Below are 16477 nucleotides of genomic sequence, written 5' to 3' on the forward strand. Positions count from 1 at the left end.
CTACGATGACAGGCCTATCCATAAGAGATCATTTGCATCTAAGCAGGGAAGGTATAAGGAGACACTCACAGGGCACGAGCAAAAAATATTAAAAATCTCACAATTACAAAAGGAAATTCAAAGAAATTACGGATACTTAGCAAGGTAGGACTAGGGAGGGAGAGTTTGAAGGAAGAGCAATACGTGTGAGAGAGGAAGTGTTGTAGTGGCCATGTTTCTAATGTGTTCGAGAGTGTATAGCAGTGTCGCGGTTAGAACTTACGGGATGCGAACATATTAGGAATTTGTTAGGAGAAGCCAGTGGGTGAGTTCTTACCTTAGACTCGCGGACACACACATCGCGAGCCGAATACCCTAATCACGAAATCACTGCAGCTCCGCCAAAAACATGATAAATGTCAGTAAGTATTATATAAATCACTAGATTACTAATCGAAACACAGACTTCTTGTCGAGGGCATCAATATTTTGGTAGTTGGCGTGTAGTGAGGTGAGGGCAACGCTTCCTTTGTTCAACTGGCTTTTATTCTAGGTGAAGGAAGAGACTCGTAGCACATTTTTCTCAGCGATTTCTTATGCATATTTCACCGTTTTATTCTCTTCTACGTAAATGAGGCAAACCATTTCGGTGTTGAGGTTATCTAAGTAACATTAAAGAGATTATCAAGAAAAGAGATTATCAGTTTGTAATATCCATAAAGAATCGGCAAGCAAATGCGTTCGTAGAGGCACTAGGTACAAGCACATATTAACTAAGAAAAGGGCAAAAGCACACAAGAAGAAGCATACAGGGACACATACAATCACATAAAAAGGTACCCAGGCACATAAATACGGTCAGGATGAAATGTTCTCCCAATACAGTATATCACCTCTTCCATTTCTCACTTTCCTCTGTTGGCTAATATTCCCTAGGCTGAGAGAGGCTTGGTATGTTTCTCTGCCCATAGATGATTTTCTTTGACATGATGCGTCAGAGAGGAGAGTGAGGGACGAGAGAAGTTTGACATGTAACTCTAAAATTATTGGACTCTCCCTGATACGATGTGTCAGGGAGGAAAGTGACGGACATGACCTAAGTGTAAAGTAGACGCAGAGGAAAAGTAGACGAACTTTTGTCCCTCACATTACTGTCACGAGCAAAAGTTAATCGACAGTCCCGTGTCAGCGTTGTATCCTGCCCATTATTTTGCCTCTACTTCCATGCACGTCAGAGAGAGAGAGAGAGAGAGAGAGAGCAATAGTCATCTCACACCCTTTTTTTATGCTTGCTTCATATTGCTATCCAACAACAATAAATGCATGCAACGCCTTCCTTCGTCATAATCGCCAGGAAAGTGTCAAGGAACATTCGATCGGGGTTGCATAGTTCAGGACGGGGCAGGCAAACACGGCAAGAGGAAAAGCAAACAGGCGACTCATTAAAACAATAAGTAGAGCAAACATGGAACTGAGATGAAAGGGAGGAAAAGACTTGGTGAAAATTAAGACAGAAAAAGGTACAAAGTGGTAAAAGCCCTTCGAGGAGTAGGGCCCCGGGGCTAGGCTATCAAACTCCAATGCATTTAAGGATAGGTGATCGGTCCACATCCCTTGATGGCATAATGGGATCGAAAACCCTTTAATCATATGGGGATCGAACCTAATAAAAGCTGGGAGCAGGGCAGTGAAATGGCGGGGGACAGGGTGACATGCAGGCGATTTGTTTGTGGCCACCCCTTACGGGATTAGGGCGTCTGGCGATAGATAGATAGATAGACTACTACTGCGGCGCTAAACACACTAGACCACCGGGCGTCTTATAAGGGAAGGGAAAAATAAAACACTGACAAGGAACTGGCACAAACGAATGAATGACCTTGTAAAATTTTGGAATATCACTCAAGTAGAAAAACAAGGAAAATCACACGCAAACAATAAGTAACTCGCTCAAATACAAACAAGTATACACTAACAAATGCAAAAAAAAATAAAAAAAGAAATACATTACCTTACATGCGCATTACATAAAGAACAATGCCTTTGCAAACAGTATTGATTGGAGGGACGGATAACACACACACACACACACACACACACACACACACACACACACACACACACACACACACACACACACACACACACACACACACACACACACACACACACACACACACACACACAAGAGGAAGCCCGAGAATTTATGTACTAACTTGAGGAGGTAATTCAAGATATTATTTCGAGTAAAGAAAAAATATGTTACGTCAACATGGGTCCAATTACACACACACACACACACACACACACACACACACACACACACACACACACACACACACACACACACACACACACACACACACACACACACACACACACACACACACACACACACACACACACACACACACACACACACACACACGGCTAGCCCCAAAAGCACATCTGTACAAGCACTCTCAGGGAAGCGGTGAGTAGGTGGGATGAAAGGGTGCTAAAGTACACACACTCACTAGCACACTCAATTGAAGGAGTGCGTGGATAATTGCACGCACACACAAGTACGCTTACACAGAGTACATACACCCACGCGCTACATACACACACACACACACTCTCTCTCTCTCTCTCTCTCTCTTTCTCAGGGAGACGAAGATTAAAATAAGGACGTGCCCATTGGCCCTGAGGATTTAATTACATGAACAAAATTAGAGAGAGAGAGAGCATTAAATAGGACATGAAGTGAGAGAGAAACTATATTAAAAAGGACATGAATTGATATATATTTATATATAGATAGACAGAAAGACAGATAGACAGACAGACATAAACAGATAGATGAACAGAGTAAAAAAAAAAAAAAGAATATAAACGTTAGGAGTATTAACAAAGGGAGAATAAGGGAGAATAATGATAACCAAGAGGCACATTAGCAACGAGAAAGAAAGAAAGAAAAATAGAGAAAATGTGAGAAAACTCTATGCACCCATCCCCCATGCTGTCGTTACCTTGAGATACTCCCCATTACTCAGAAGGTTAATGAGAAACCAAAATTACCTGGCTGCCCCACCTCTCTCTCTCTCTCTCTCTCTCTCTCTCTCTCTCTCTCTCACACACACACACACACACACACACACACACACACACACACACACACACAGTGACTTACAAAGGTAAATATTAACCAGTTTTTTTCAGCATCCATCTTCCTCCTTACCTGCTTCCTTCCTTTTCACACACACATCTGCTAATTGTTATGGCTTTGAAGCCCAGTATTGCTCTGTGTTTCTGTAACTTTAATTATACTCCTCTACCTCACCCACACCTCACCTTATCATACCTTTATACGCCTCTACCTCACCTACATCTTACCTGATCATTCCTTTATACTCCTATACCTCGCCTACACCTTACCTTATCATACCTTCAGTTATACTCCTCTACCTCAACTTCACCTTATCATACCTTTATACTCCTCTACCTCACCTACATCTTACCTTATCATACCTTTAATTATACTCCTCTACCTCACCTACACCTTATCTTATCACACCTTTATCCTCCTCTACCTCACCTTCACCTTATCATACCTTTATGCGCCTCTACCTCTTCTACATCTTACCTTATCATACTTTTATTTATACACCTCTACCTCACCTTCACCTTCATCTTTCCTTAATTTGGACAGGCACCTGCATATACTGGCTAGGAAACTGAATATTGGCTCTTTTTTTTTTTTTTCATATGTAGCTAGTTTATTATTGGCCTTTTTTTTTCATACAGACTCTCTTATAGGTGCTTGTCTTCATCTAACGGAACTGGTGCATTCTCACAGCTTGAATAATAAGTTCTAAGTGCATGGATTTTGTTGATAAATAGTTGTGAAGTAGGAATGAGTCTCCTTGGTTACTGGTCAAACTTATTCTCCAGTCTGATTACACTTGGCCGTCAATTGAGCTGAAGGGGGTTAGGGATCTTTGTCACATGAAGATTAACTCACTATATATTCTCCTTTATCTCCTGCGTTTTGACTGACAGCCCCCCCCCCTCCTCTCTCTCTCTCTCTCTCTCTCGTGACGTAAATGAAACTCCCATATCCCATATTTTGTGAGGCGGAGTCAGGTGCATTGTGGCGGATATTTTGCCCGGGGGGAAGGCGGGAGGGGGGGGATAGGATTGGGGTGGGTGGGGGGTGAGAAAGAGAGGTGGGTGGGGAAGGTGGGTTTTCTATGGTGGCTTCGGAAGAGGTGTGGTTTTAGAGGGGTGGGGAGGAGTGCGAGTGGGTGTGTGTGTGTGAAGGGAGGGATGGTTTGGGTGAGGATTGTGGGTGTGACAGGTGAGTGAGGAAGGCCGAAAGTAGAGGGAATACCCGTACACACCTGCTCTGTAAGAATATAGGGAGAGGGAGAATATAGGGTGGAAGATAAGATGGTATTCTGATAGGGAAGGGAGTAATGATGATGATAAATGATGGTGGTGGTGGTAGTGGAAGTAATGTCGATGGTGATGAAGCTGATGACGATGATGGTGCTGATGATGACGATAGCGATGGTGATAAGGATGAGGGTGATGATGATGATGATGATGGTAATAGTACAAGAAGTAGTAGCATAAATAAGGACAGATAAAATTTGCACCATATTTAAGTATTAACAGTATTACCACCAAAAGTATGCAGCAAAATGTATAAGTTTGCGAGAAAGACGAGAATGGAAGGAAGTCACGGTAGGTCGCCCATCAGATTCCCCCCCCCCTCTCTCTCTCTCTCTCTCTCTCTCTCACACCATACGTATTTCCCCTTTGGTTGGCAGTTTGGCTCTGACTGGAAACCGTATCACATATTCCCAGCTCGAACCCCAGTAAAGTCAACAGGTGTGTGAGATGAACTTCCATATGGTGACGTAGTAACTGAGAAACATTATACTCCCTAACTGCTAAGTGTGTGTCGTAGAGCGCTCTTTAAGTGGCGTAGAGCGAGAGAGGCGGAGTGCTAGCAGTAACACCTATGCGTTCTCGTTGCTGCCTTGTTCGTCGACCTAGATCATTACCTGTTTTATGAATGTTAGTTTGCGACTGTGGAATAATTTTGGGGGATACGTAGCTCACTGGGGTTTATTTGGGTGTTTTAAGCGTTGCGTGAATCGTGTACATTTCCCTGGTTTATGAAGTCTGTCAGGTTTTAGTCTTTTGTCACTAGCCTTTCTCTCCCGTCGTATCTGCTGTGGGAGTAACTTGTGATAAATTTAGCCTTTTTTTTTTGGATAGTAAACCCAAAACAATGACGTGCATAGAGGTGATGACAGGTGTGATAAAAAATACAGGTGAACCACGAAGAAAATGAAAAACTTACCGATATGTTCTTCACGCTTTCGGTTTTTCACCCTTTGTGGGGAGTAAAGAAAATGAGATTACACCGTTTTGTCTTTAAGAGCTATATTGCCTGACGAGATTAATGGAGATTCATGATATCGTCCATCATCATCATCATCATCATCATCATCATGTCATCATCATTATCACTGTCATTATCAATCACCATTATCATCGTCATCATCATCACCATTATCATCTTTTTCATTATCATCCTCATCATCAATAACATCCTTCTCATTATTATTCACTATATGGGCTGAGTTTAGAATTAGTAGTGAAAATGTAGAACTAAGAGGAACACACATCACGGCGCCTTTTGCAATGATTCACACTTTCATTCACTTCCCATTTGCACCTTCCATATGTTGCAGTCCAAACCCCACCATGGAGGAGTGATCAAAGGGGGGGGGGGTTGCAGGAAGAAGGGAGGGTGACATCTAGGGCGTTTCAAGGATCAAATTTACAAACAGATTTACCGTCGATTCTCTCTCGTACCTAGAGCTGAAATACACACACACACACACACACACACACACACACACACACACACACTTCCCTGTATTAAGTTGTGTGTGTATGTTTGTGTGAGTGAATGATTGCAGGAGACAACAGGCCAGCGGTGGGCAAGACAGGTAATTTTCAGGTGACTATAGACCAATTAGCGTGGCCGGAAATGAGGGTAAGGTGAGGTGGGGGGGGGGAGGCCTTAAATTACGGCAGGAGACAGGCAATTAGAAGGTAATCAGGCCCAGGTACGAGGCTGGGACCCTTTGTGGCATGCTAAATGGGCAGGGATTACGAGTGGGGATTAGGAAGGTAGGGCTGGATTTCTGGCAGGGATTAATTGGTGGCGTGTGTGTTGGGATGGAGGGAGGAGGAGGGGATTTATGGATAGATAGATAGATAGATAGGTAATTAGGTAGGAAGGTAGGAAGACAGACCAACAAACAGATAGATAATAGGTAGGTGGACATATAGATAGACAGAGAGATACATACGAGAGAGAGAGAGAGAGAGAGGAGGAGGAGGAGGGAGGAGGAGGAGGAGGAGGAGGAGGAGGAGGAGGAGGAGGAGGAAGAGGAGGGAGTGATTTGGTGGATGGATGTAGTGAAAAACAGAAAGAGAACTACGGAAGGGAGGAAGGGGAGAGAGAAGAGGGGGAAGAACTGAGAGATAATGACGAAGGGAGGGAAAGAGAGCGAGAGGAGGGGGAGGAAATGAAAGAGAGATAAAGAGAGAATGAAAGAGTAGGGACGAGATTTCTCTATAGGGGCCGTTTGGCTTGTGGGAAGTAGTGGAAACACCAAATGGAAGAAAGACTGAAAGGGAGAGGGAAAGAGAAGGAGAGAAGGAGGAGGAAGGAGGAAGAATAGGGAGGTGAAGAGGAAAAGGGAGAGAGAGGAAGAGGAGGAGGGGGAAAAGGAGAGGGAGCGGAGGAAAGGAAGGTAAGGGAGAGAAGGAAAAGGGAGAGAGAGGGAAGGAAAGGTTAAAGGAGAAAGAATGAGAGAGAGTTAAAGATGAGATCAGTTGCTTGGTTGATTGACTAATTGCTTAGTTAATTGATTGCTTGATTGTTTTTGCCTGTGTGTGTGTGTGTGTGTGTGTGTGTGTGTGTGTGTGTGGGGGGGGGTTTATGTGTTTGTGTGTTTTTGTCTGTGCGCGTTTTATTTTTTCGCGCTCCCCTAAAACATACACACGTCAGTACGAGCATTGAGAGAGAGAGAGAGAGAGAGAGAGAGAGAGAGAGAGAGAGAGAGAGAGAGAGAGAAGGGGGTTAGAGGGAGGAGGGACGAAAGGAGAGGGTAAGAGAGCGGAACAAGAAGGAGAGGATTAAAAGAGAGAGGGTGAGGAGAGAGAGGAAAGGAAGGTGAGGGAAGGAGGTATAAAGAAGGAGGAAAAGAAGGAGAGGGAGAGAAAGGGTGGGAGGGAGAGGGAGAAGGAAAGGGAGATGGGGGAGAGAAAGGTAAAAGAAGAATGACGGAGAGAGACTGACAGAAAACAAGATTGATTTCTCATATTACGGAATGAATGATTGATTGGTTGGTTGTGTGTGTGTGTGTGTGTGTCTGAGAGAGAGAGAGAGAGAGAGAGAGAGAGAGAGAGAGAGAGAGAGGGAGAGGGTCTTGGGTTTCGGGGCGGCTGGAGTGAATGATTGATGCAAGAAGAGCTATTAGGGGAGAGAGAGCAAACAGTGGGATAGGAAAGTGACCCTTATTGGCCGTGGAGGTATGAATAGAAGAAGAGTAAGAGGGGGAAGAAGAGGAGGAGGAAGAGGAGACGAAGAAGAGAATAGAGAGAGAGAGAGAGAGAGAGAGAGAGAGAGAGAGAGAGAGAGAGAGAGAGAGAGAGAGAGAGAGAGAGAGAATCATCATTATTTTCCTGTTATTTTGGGGTCAACTCATTCACTATTAAAACTCTGTGGCAAAATGAACAACAGATTTGGACGGTAGGACGGATGAAGAGACGACAGTGTACCCAAGAGTTTTAATATTCTGCACTGTCTTTACTTTATGGAGGCATCTGAAGGAAAATATGGCTAATAAAGACGGGTGATTATGTTCCTGGGTCGTTTATAAAAGTAATAAAATCCTTTACTTTATCTTAAGCCGTATTATTTTTGGACGGCAGCAAGAATTGGTCTTTATTTCGAGTTGCTTTACTTCATGGAATCGTCTGGAGGTACAGGTAATAAAGTAAAAACACGCCATTATGCTCTCGAGTTAATGAAAATAATAATGTCTTTATTTTTAGTCCATACTGAAGGTCCCCCCGCACGTGGAACCCATTAGTCTTTCTGCTTCCCCTTGAGCCCCCGTAGGGTTTGAGAATCTACTGTTAGGAGCAATAGGTTCAGGGGAAGAAGACCCAGTGGCTATAATACCTCCTTCTTCCGATTTATGGCAGCTTAGTAGCCTTAATGATCCAACTCTCTCTCTCTCTCTCTCTCTCTCTCTCTGTTCCTTAGACGTGGGAACATTGCGTGGAGCTCCCAGGGTGGTCAGTCACTCCCTAATGATTTTCGCATGTAAAATTCTTCACACTACCGAATTCCCAAACGATGCTTCACTCCAGCGCGCCTTATCCTGCATCTGTTTAATACTTCTACACATATTATTATTATTATTATTATTATTATTTTTAGTTCTTCAACGGAATTAACATAACCTGCAAAATTCTCGACTTTCAAATGTATAGGTTATTTTTCAACACATTCCTGTATTTCCTCATATATTAAATTTTCTACCAGGGTTGTCAGGGAAACTATTCACTGTAATCTTGGTCTTCTCTCTCTGTATAATGAGGTCAACTTTCAGATTCTTGCAACTTAACATTTCTTCCCCTCTCTTCTTTCCTTTTCCCCCTCACGTCTTTACTCTTCCCTCCTCTTGTCCCTTCCTTTTTCTTTCTCGTCTTTTCCCTTCCTTCTCTTCTTTCCTCTTTCCCACTCTTCTGTTCTCTTTCCCTCTCTTTCCTCTCCCCTTCTCGTTTTTCCTCTTCCCCTCTCTTCTTTCTTCTTCCTATCTCTTTTTTCCTCCTCCAGTCTCTCCATTCATCCTTCCCTCTCTTCTTCATCTTTCACCCCCTTCCTTTTCATCTCTCTTCCTTCATCTGCCCCCTCTTCCTTCTTCTTCCTCTCTCTTCCTTCTTCTGCCCCTCTTTTCTTTCCTCTTCTCCTCTCCTCCTCCACTTCCCCTCCCTTTTTTCCTCTTCCCCTCTCTTCTTTCCTCTTCCCGCCTCTTCTTTCCTCTTCCCTTTTCTTCCCTCCTCTCGTCTCTGTCTTCATCTCCCTATTTCATTCCTCATCCCTTCTTTCTCCTTTCCACCCTCATCTTCCAAACGCCTCTTCTAAAGAAACCACAATCCTCTGAAGTCAGCAGAAAGAAAACAAGAAATATACATCATGAAATTAAAGAGTTACGGTACTTTCTGGCTGTCTACCTGCATCATGAAGGTAGCAGTGCCGTGTCTTAAGTCTTCCTCTGTTTCCTTAATACACCTGTCTTCCTGTCGCTGTCAACAGGTAAGTCGACTAGCCACATAAAAATACTTGACGTGGTTATACACACCTCCGCACAGACACTCACCTGGATTCTTACGTCCAGTTGTCCAACACACACACACACACACACACACACACACACACACACACACACACACACACACACACACACACACACACACACGCACGCACGCACGCACGCACGCACGCACGCACGCACGCACGCACGCACGCACACACACACACACACACACACACACACACACACACACACACACACACACACACACACACACACACACACACACACACACACACACACACACACACACACACACACACCGCCTAAGACAAGCAGGGAATGAATCCGGGAGAACAATGGGAAACAGATGAGCGGCGAGGAGCGAGCACAGGATACAATGGAAAATGGATGGGTTGGCGGTCGTAGAGAGGGGGAAGATGGATTGGGAGCGAGAGGAGAGGGGGAAGGGAGAGAGAGGGGGGAAGAGGATGGGAGACAGGAGGAGGGGAGGGGAGAGGGATAGGGGAAGGCAGAGAGAGAAAGAGTACAGGAGAGAGGAGGAGGGAAGGGAGAGAGGAGGGGAAGGGAAGGGAGAGAAGGAAAGAGGAGGGGAGAAAGGGGAAGTGGAGGGGAGAGAGAGGGGAGGGAAGGGGAGAGAGGGGAGGGGAAGGGAGAAAGGGGAAGGGAGAGACGGGGAAGAGGAGGGGAGTGAGGGGAAAAATGGAGGAGAGAGAAAGGGAAGAGGAGGGGAGTGAGGGGAAGAGGAGGGGTTAATACAAAAGTATGAAGTATACATGAATGAAGGGGAACATGGGAGGGAAAGAGAAGGGAAAAGGGGTGGGAAAAAAAAAAGAGGAACGGAGGAGGGAAGAGAGTGATCGAGGATAGGAAGAGGAGGAGAAAGAGAGGTGGTGTAAGGAGAAGGAGACAGGATGGAGAAAGATCTAGAGAGGAAGAGAGGCTAAAAAGAAGAGGAAGAGGGAGAGAGGATGGAAGTTGATGAAAGAGGAAATAAAGAGGGGAAGAAGAGTGAAGAGAGGGGAGGACGAGGCAAGAAGAGAGGGAAAAAGGAGGAGGGATAATAGGAAAGGAGGAGAGACAGTGGAAGAATGTAACAGATGAGAGGAAAAGAGAAGAGAGAGGAGCAGGAAAGGTAAAAGGAGGGGAAGGGGAGAAGTGGAAAGGACAGATCATGAAAAGAAGGAAGAAAAAGATGAAAGGAGCACAAGAGAGGAAATGAGAGGAGGTAACGAGAAAGAATGAAGAATGGAAGAGAGTGCGTGTTGAGAGGTGGCTAAAACTAGATGGAGAGAGAGAGAGAGAGAGAGAGAGAGAGAGAGAGAGACAGGATACAGTGGAGAATGGATGAGGAGGCATCGAGAGAGATGGATAAAGATGAATGAGGATGGATGAGGAAGTGGAAGAGGAAGAGGAGAAAGAGGAAGAGAAGGAAAGATTGTGGAATTGAAGGAAGGCGAGGAAGAGGAAGGTGGAAAGGAAAAAGAGGGGATGAGGAGGAAGGAAACTGGGTGATGAAGGTAGAGGAGGATCAGGAGGAAAGAAGGGGGAAGATGAAAGAAGAGAGGGAAAGAGGAAAGGAGAGAGGTGAAGAGGATAGATGAGAGGGAGAGAGGAAACAAGAGAGGGGAAGAGGAAAGAAGAGAGGGGGAAAGGAAAGAAGAAGAGGGAAAAAGAAAGGGGAAGAGGATAAAAGAGAAGGAAAGAGAAAAGAAGAGAGGTGAAGGGGATAGAAGAGAGGGGAAGAGGAAAAAGAGAAGGAAAGAGGAAAGAAGAAGAGGGAGGAGAGATGAACAGAGAGGAAGAGGAAAGAAGACAGGTGAAGAGGAAGGAAGAGAGGGGAAGGAGGAGGAAGAGAGGGGAAAAGAATAGAAGAGAGGTCATGAGAAGGGAAGAGGAGGGAAGACAGAGGGAGGCAAGGGAAGAGAGGCGAAGAGGTTGAAGGAGAGGGGAAGAGGGAGAGTAAAAGGAGGAAAAAAGGGGGAATTTTGCTGAAATAAAGTGAAATGACATTAGAGAAAGAGAGAAATGAGTGAGTGAGGACAGAGGTACGAAGCAGAGGCGATTATAGATACAAAAATGATGGGAGAAGTAAAGAGTAATGTAAGTACAGAGGCAAAAAGTACACAAAAAATGATAAAGCTAAATAGAGTAAAGAACAGAGAGAGAGAGAGAGAAGGGGGAAAGACAGAGATGCATGTAGAAAAAGATGATGGAAAGCTTGAACAGAGCCTAGAAACGCGGGAGGAAATTAAAGAGGAAGAGAGCTATGAAGAGAGATAGATCAAAGAACAGAAAAAGAGTGAAAGAGAGGGAGGACAAAGGAAGCATGGACAGTAGAATTGTGAGAGGAGATGAAAAGAAAAATTAAAAGAGCATAACACACAGAGAAACTGACGAAAAGGGGACTAACGGTGAAATGAATGGGTGAATGGAGGGAGGAGGAGGAAGAGGAGGAGGAGGAGGAGGAGAAAAACGGGAAGAAGAATGTGAAGAGAAAGAATATGTAGAAAAGCATATGAAGAAGAAGATGATGATGATGATGATGAAGGAGAAGAAGAAGGAGAATGCTCAGATTATTACCTGTCTTCTGGACGAGGGTCTTCAAGGCAAGCAATCAATTTCTGCTGAGTCTCAATTTTCCCTTAGAAGATGATCCTCCATTCTGGTAGGTGACCATGGATTAGAGGAAAGTACTTGAGTCTACCAGTCTGATCGGCCCGGAAATCGAACTCGGGTTATCGATCTGAGAATAGGAAGACAATGAATGAGATAATGAAACATGAGCCATTTAGTGAAAGTTAATTAGACAGTGAATGAGGTAGTGAATGAGACAAGAGACTATGAATGGGACATGAGATTGTGAATGAGACAATGACTGAGGCAGTAAATGAGACAAGCGACAATTAATGAGACAGTGGATGAGAAAAGAGATAATGAATAAGACAGTGAATGAGACAAGCAACAGTGAATATGACAGTGAATGAGACAAGAGGCAGTGAATGAGACAGTGAATTGAGCAAAAGACAATGAACGAGAAAAGAGACAGTGAATGAAACAATGAATAAAACAAGAGACAGTGAATATGCATGAAAGGGATGGTAGAGAACACAGGCAGAGAACGGAGTATGTGGGGATTGAAGGGCAAAAGAAATATAGAAAAAGTCCTGAAAAGAAAGTCAAAACTGGAAAAAAACGAATACAAAGAGGCAAATGAAATGCGAGGATGTGGAAAAAGATGAAAAAAGGGGTAAAGAAGAGGAGAGGACGAAAAGAGGTAAACGAAAAGAGTGAAGAGGAAAATTGGACAAGGGAAGAATAAAAGTGGACAGAGGAAAGAGGATAAAGGAGGGAGAGCAAAATAAATAATTAAAAAATAAAGGGAAGAGGAAAGAAAAATAAAGGAGAGAGAAAGAAAGAGGAAGATGGAAAGGGAAGAATGAAGGACAAAAATGATAAAGAGAAAGATATGGATAGGGAAATAAAAGAAAAATAAAGATAATAAGGAACTGAAAACGGAGAACAGTAAAAAAAAAAAGTAATCATAGAAAATACAAGGATGAAAATGAAAAAGAATATGAGAAAAATGGGAACAACGACGTACAAAATGAAGGAAATTCTGAATGAACGGAATGAGAGAGAGAGAGAGAGAGAGAGAGAGAGAGAGAGGAACATGGACAGGAAAACTGGCAAAGAGAAAACATAAAAATGAAGAGACGAAAAAGAAAATAAAGAGAGAAATAGCAACACTAAAGAAAAGAAGAAAAAAGAAGAGGAAAAAGAAAACAAAAACAGATTCATTTTGAGAATAAAATGAAAACGAGTAAGAAAAAGAAAGAAACCATGTAACAGCTCGAGGAAGACAAGAAAGACAATTTTCAGAAAAAGGCAGAGAACCAGCACCAAAAATATTCTCAGATGAAAATGAACCGCAGACGTGCCATCTCACAAAGGCAAGAGGAGAGGAAAAAAAGAAGAAAAAAGCAGCTAGACTAAATTGTAACGTATTACTGCTTTACACCTTTTGTACAGTTTTTTCCCTGCACGCAAAAAGAGGCGCCTTAATTTCCCAGGTGTGGCGTTTGTAAAAGTGTGTGCAGTTGTGGGTGACGTCTTTAACTCTCCCCACCTCCAGATGACAAATATATTCACTAGATTTTTTTATTTTCCATTTAGTACAAGCCACGATACTCAAAAAATGAATAAATAAATAAATAAATAAGTAAATGGTGCAACTCAGGCAGGAAGTAGATTATGGCGGGTAAACACACAGGACCATAATCTAGGTTGCGCGGGAAATTTCGTTGCACTTTTTCCTCAGCGATTTATTTTATACTCTTGCAGGTTATATTTCTGAGGCAAACTGCGTCGATACTAAAAATATATAAACACAGTAAGGAAAGAGAAAATGAAGACCTAATGTGAATAATTTATCGCTAGTAAAAAGAAATCCACAAATAATCTGATGCCAAATAATATGCAACCCGTAATGGAAAGTACAAGGTGCAATCGATCTTGTTGATGCAGTAGATATATAGTGGATGGAAAGTGGGTTCAAGATTAAAAAAAAGATGTAAGAAGAGCAGCTTAGAGAGGTTTGAAAGATAAGTCCGTATTAGCTGTGTAAAGTCAAGGGCTAAGGAAGTGAGGAAAGAAGGTGAGAATGACCCTCCTCAATAAAAGAATGAATAGAGAAATATTGACACATATCACTTAGTTTTGCTTCTCTCGTTCTCTGGTCCTCTCCTTGTCTACTCCCCTCTTTCCTTTCTCCACCGTTTTTCTGCTCCCCTTTTTCTCCGTTTCTGCTACACCGTCTCGCCCTTCTCTCCTCCCTGGCTTCATTGCTCTCCCTCTTCTTTGCTTCCCTCCCTCTCTACTTCCCTTCTTCTCTGCTCCCCTCATTCACTGTTTCTCTCCTTCTCTGCCCGCCACTTTCTGCACTCTCCTCAGTATTTACTCCCCTCCTCCTCAGCCACCCTTCTCTTCTTCTACCCTACTCCTCTTCTCCCCTCCTCCTCTGCTTCCCTTATCCTCTGCTCCCCTTCTCTGCTTTCCTCCTTCTTTACTTTCCTCCTTTTCTCCCTTCTTTATGTGTTCCCAACTCTCTTAACGACCTTCCTTTCCCACTCCTTCTTCTCACTTTCTTGCTCATCCCCACTAAATTCTTTCTCCTCACTCTCACTTGCTCCTTCTTTCCCTTTTGTTCTCTACTCCCACTTCTCATATTCCCCCCTTCCCAGCTCTCTCCCCCCCACCTCCCTGCCCTCCTCCCCAAGGAATAAGTCAGGGAGAGGCACTAGTCTTCAAGGAGCAAACAGGAGACTATTTTAGCACTCTGGTGGGTGGCTGTGGACGTCCCTTGTGTGTGTGTGTGTTTGTGTGTGTGTGTGTGTGTATGTATGTGTGTGTGTGTGTGTGTGTGTGTGTGTGTGTGTGTGTGTGTGTGTGTGTGTGTGTGTACAAGCAGGGCGGCCATATCTTGATCCTGGCATTCATGATTTAACACCATATAATCAACCGCGCCACCCCTCCAGCACCTAAAAGACGCCATCGCATTAACAGTTTATAAAAAGAAAGGTGATAAAGCATCTTTGGCAATAGCAGAGGCATCTCATTCCAGCTGTGGTAGGAGAAATACTCGCCAGGAAAACGCTGTCACTACTAATAGAACATCTTACTGAAAACATCCTTCCAGAGACTCAGTGCGCTTTATACGGTAAATTATTGCAGTACCATCGATAAGCTCTTCATTGCCAGACAACTGCAAAAGCCGCAAACAAAACAGCAATATATGTGGTTTTCATTTATTATACCAAATATTCTGTACAGGGAGCTTCTATGACTGCCACTGGAAAAGCTTGGTGAGCACCGACTTTCCTTTCTAAAGCTGTTTCGTGATGGCACTCAGGCCCGTGTCCTGGTTGGCGGGTCACAGTTTGAACCATTTGAAGTCGAGGCAGGAGAGAAACAAGCCCAGCACCAGTTTTATTCAGTGTCCCCCTCCTGACTGTCTACCCCCCGTCACATGCTGCCCCAGGAGTGAAACCTGTTAGCCTATCCGCGTACAGCATCGCATTGACGGCAGCGTATTCAAATTGAGGCGCATTTAGGCAAGCATGAAGGCCACTGGAACTTAGATATTAGAACTACGTTATTCAGATGACTGCGCAATAGTACCTTATGACCAAATAACCATGCAAAGAACTCTGGGCTTGCACTCTATTTATGCAGCTTTGGGACTCAGGTACACATGAGTGTGAAATTATGATGCAACTTGCTAACTCACTACCAAAACGAGTTCAATATTACATGCATCGTAAACCTGTTAAAATAGTCGAACATTTACATACCAAGAAAGCATCCAATCCCTAGACTGCACCATTTGAAGTACGATCACGAATTAATCTTGCCTCTACTATCTTTGGAAGGCTAAGAAGAAGAGTGTTACCTGACAGCATCGTAAAAATCAGCACCAAAGTTTTATTCGTGTCTACACTGCAGTCTGGCTCCGAAAAATAGGTCCCATACAGACGTCGCAAGAAATTTCTGGTGAAGCTGCACAGAAGATGACAGCAACGAACCCTGGACATACCATGAGAGGAGAGAGTAATTCACGGTGAAATGTTTTAGAGAACACAGACAACTACCACTGAAGCACTTATGTCCCAAAGATACGATGATGAGGATGATGATGATGATGATAATGATGGTGATGATGATGGTGATGGTGATGTATCGAAACAAATGATTCCTCCTTAGAGGATAATGGAAATTCTTTATGACAATGTTAACGACGATTATGATGATGATGTTGATGGGCAAAACAAAAATATAAATAAAAAGAGATTCCCCCTAAGGCATTTTTTTCCTTCAGGTGTGGTCAGAAAAAAAATCCAAGAAAAAAGAAGTCGAGAATGTCAAAAGTCAAGGCTCCGGGAAAAAAAAAAAAAATCCGCTCAGTGGAATTGGAAATCGCCGAAGAAATAAGGAAAGAAAATCAGATCACATTTTAAAACCTTATTATTGATGTTTTCAGATTAAATAATGTAATTTTGGAAAGGCTATATCTGACCCATCAT

At 43.4% G+C, this 16477-nt stretch overlaps 1 protein-coding gene across 1 annotated transcript in view; it reads left to right on the plus strand.

The window, feature by feature from the left end:
• The window catches only part of Gycalpha99B (guanylate cyclase 1 soluble subunit alpha 2), a 123676-nt gene that overhangs the window by 26633 nt on the left and 80566 nt on the right, over nucleotides 1-16477 (plus strand). The gene's annotated exons all lie outside the window — the stretch shown is intronic.

Source organism: Coenobita brevimanus, chromosome 51, assembly GCF_032717465.1.
Source record: "Coenobita brevimanus isolate Jiangsu-jjx chromosome 51, ASM3271746v2, whole genome shotgun sequence".
Lineage (NCBI taxonomy): Eukaryota > Metazoa > Arthropoda > Malacostraca > Decapoda > Coenobitidae > Coenobita > Coenobita brevimanus.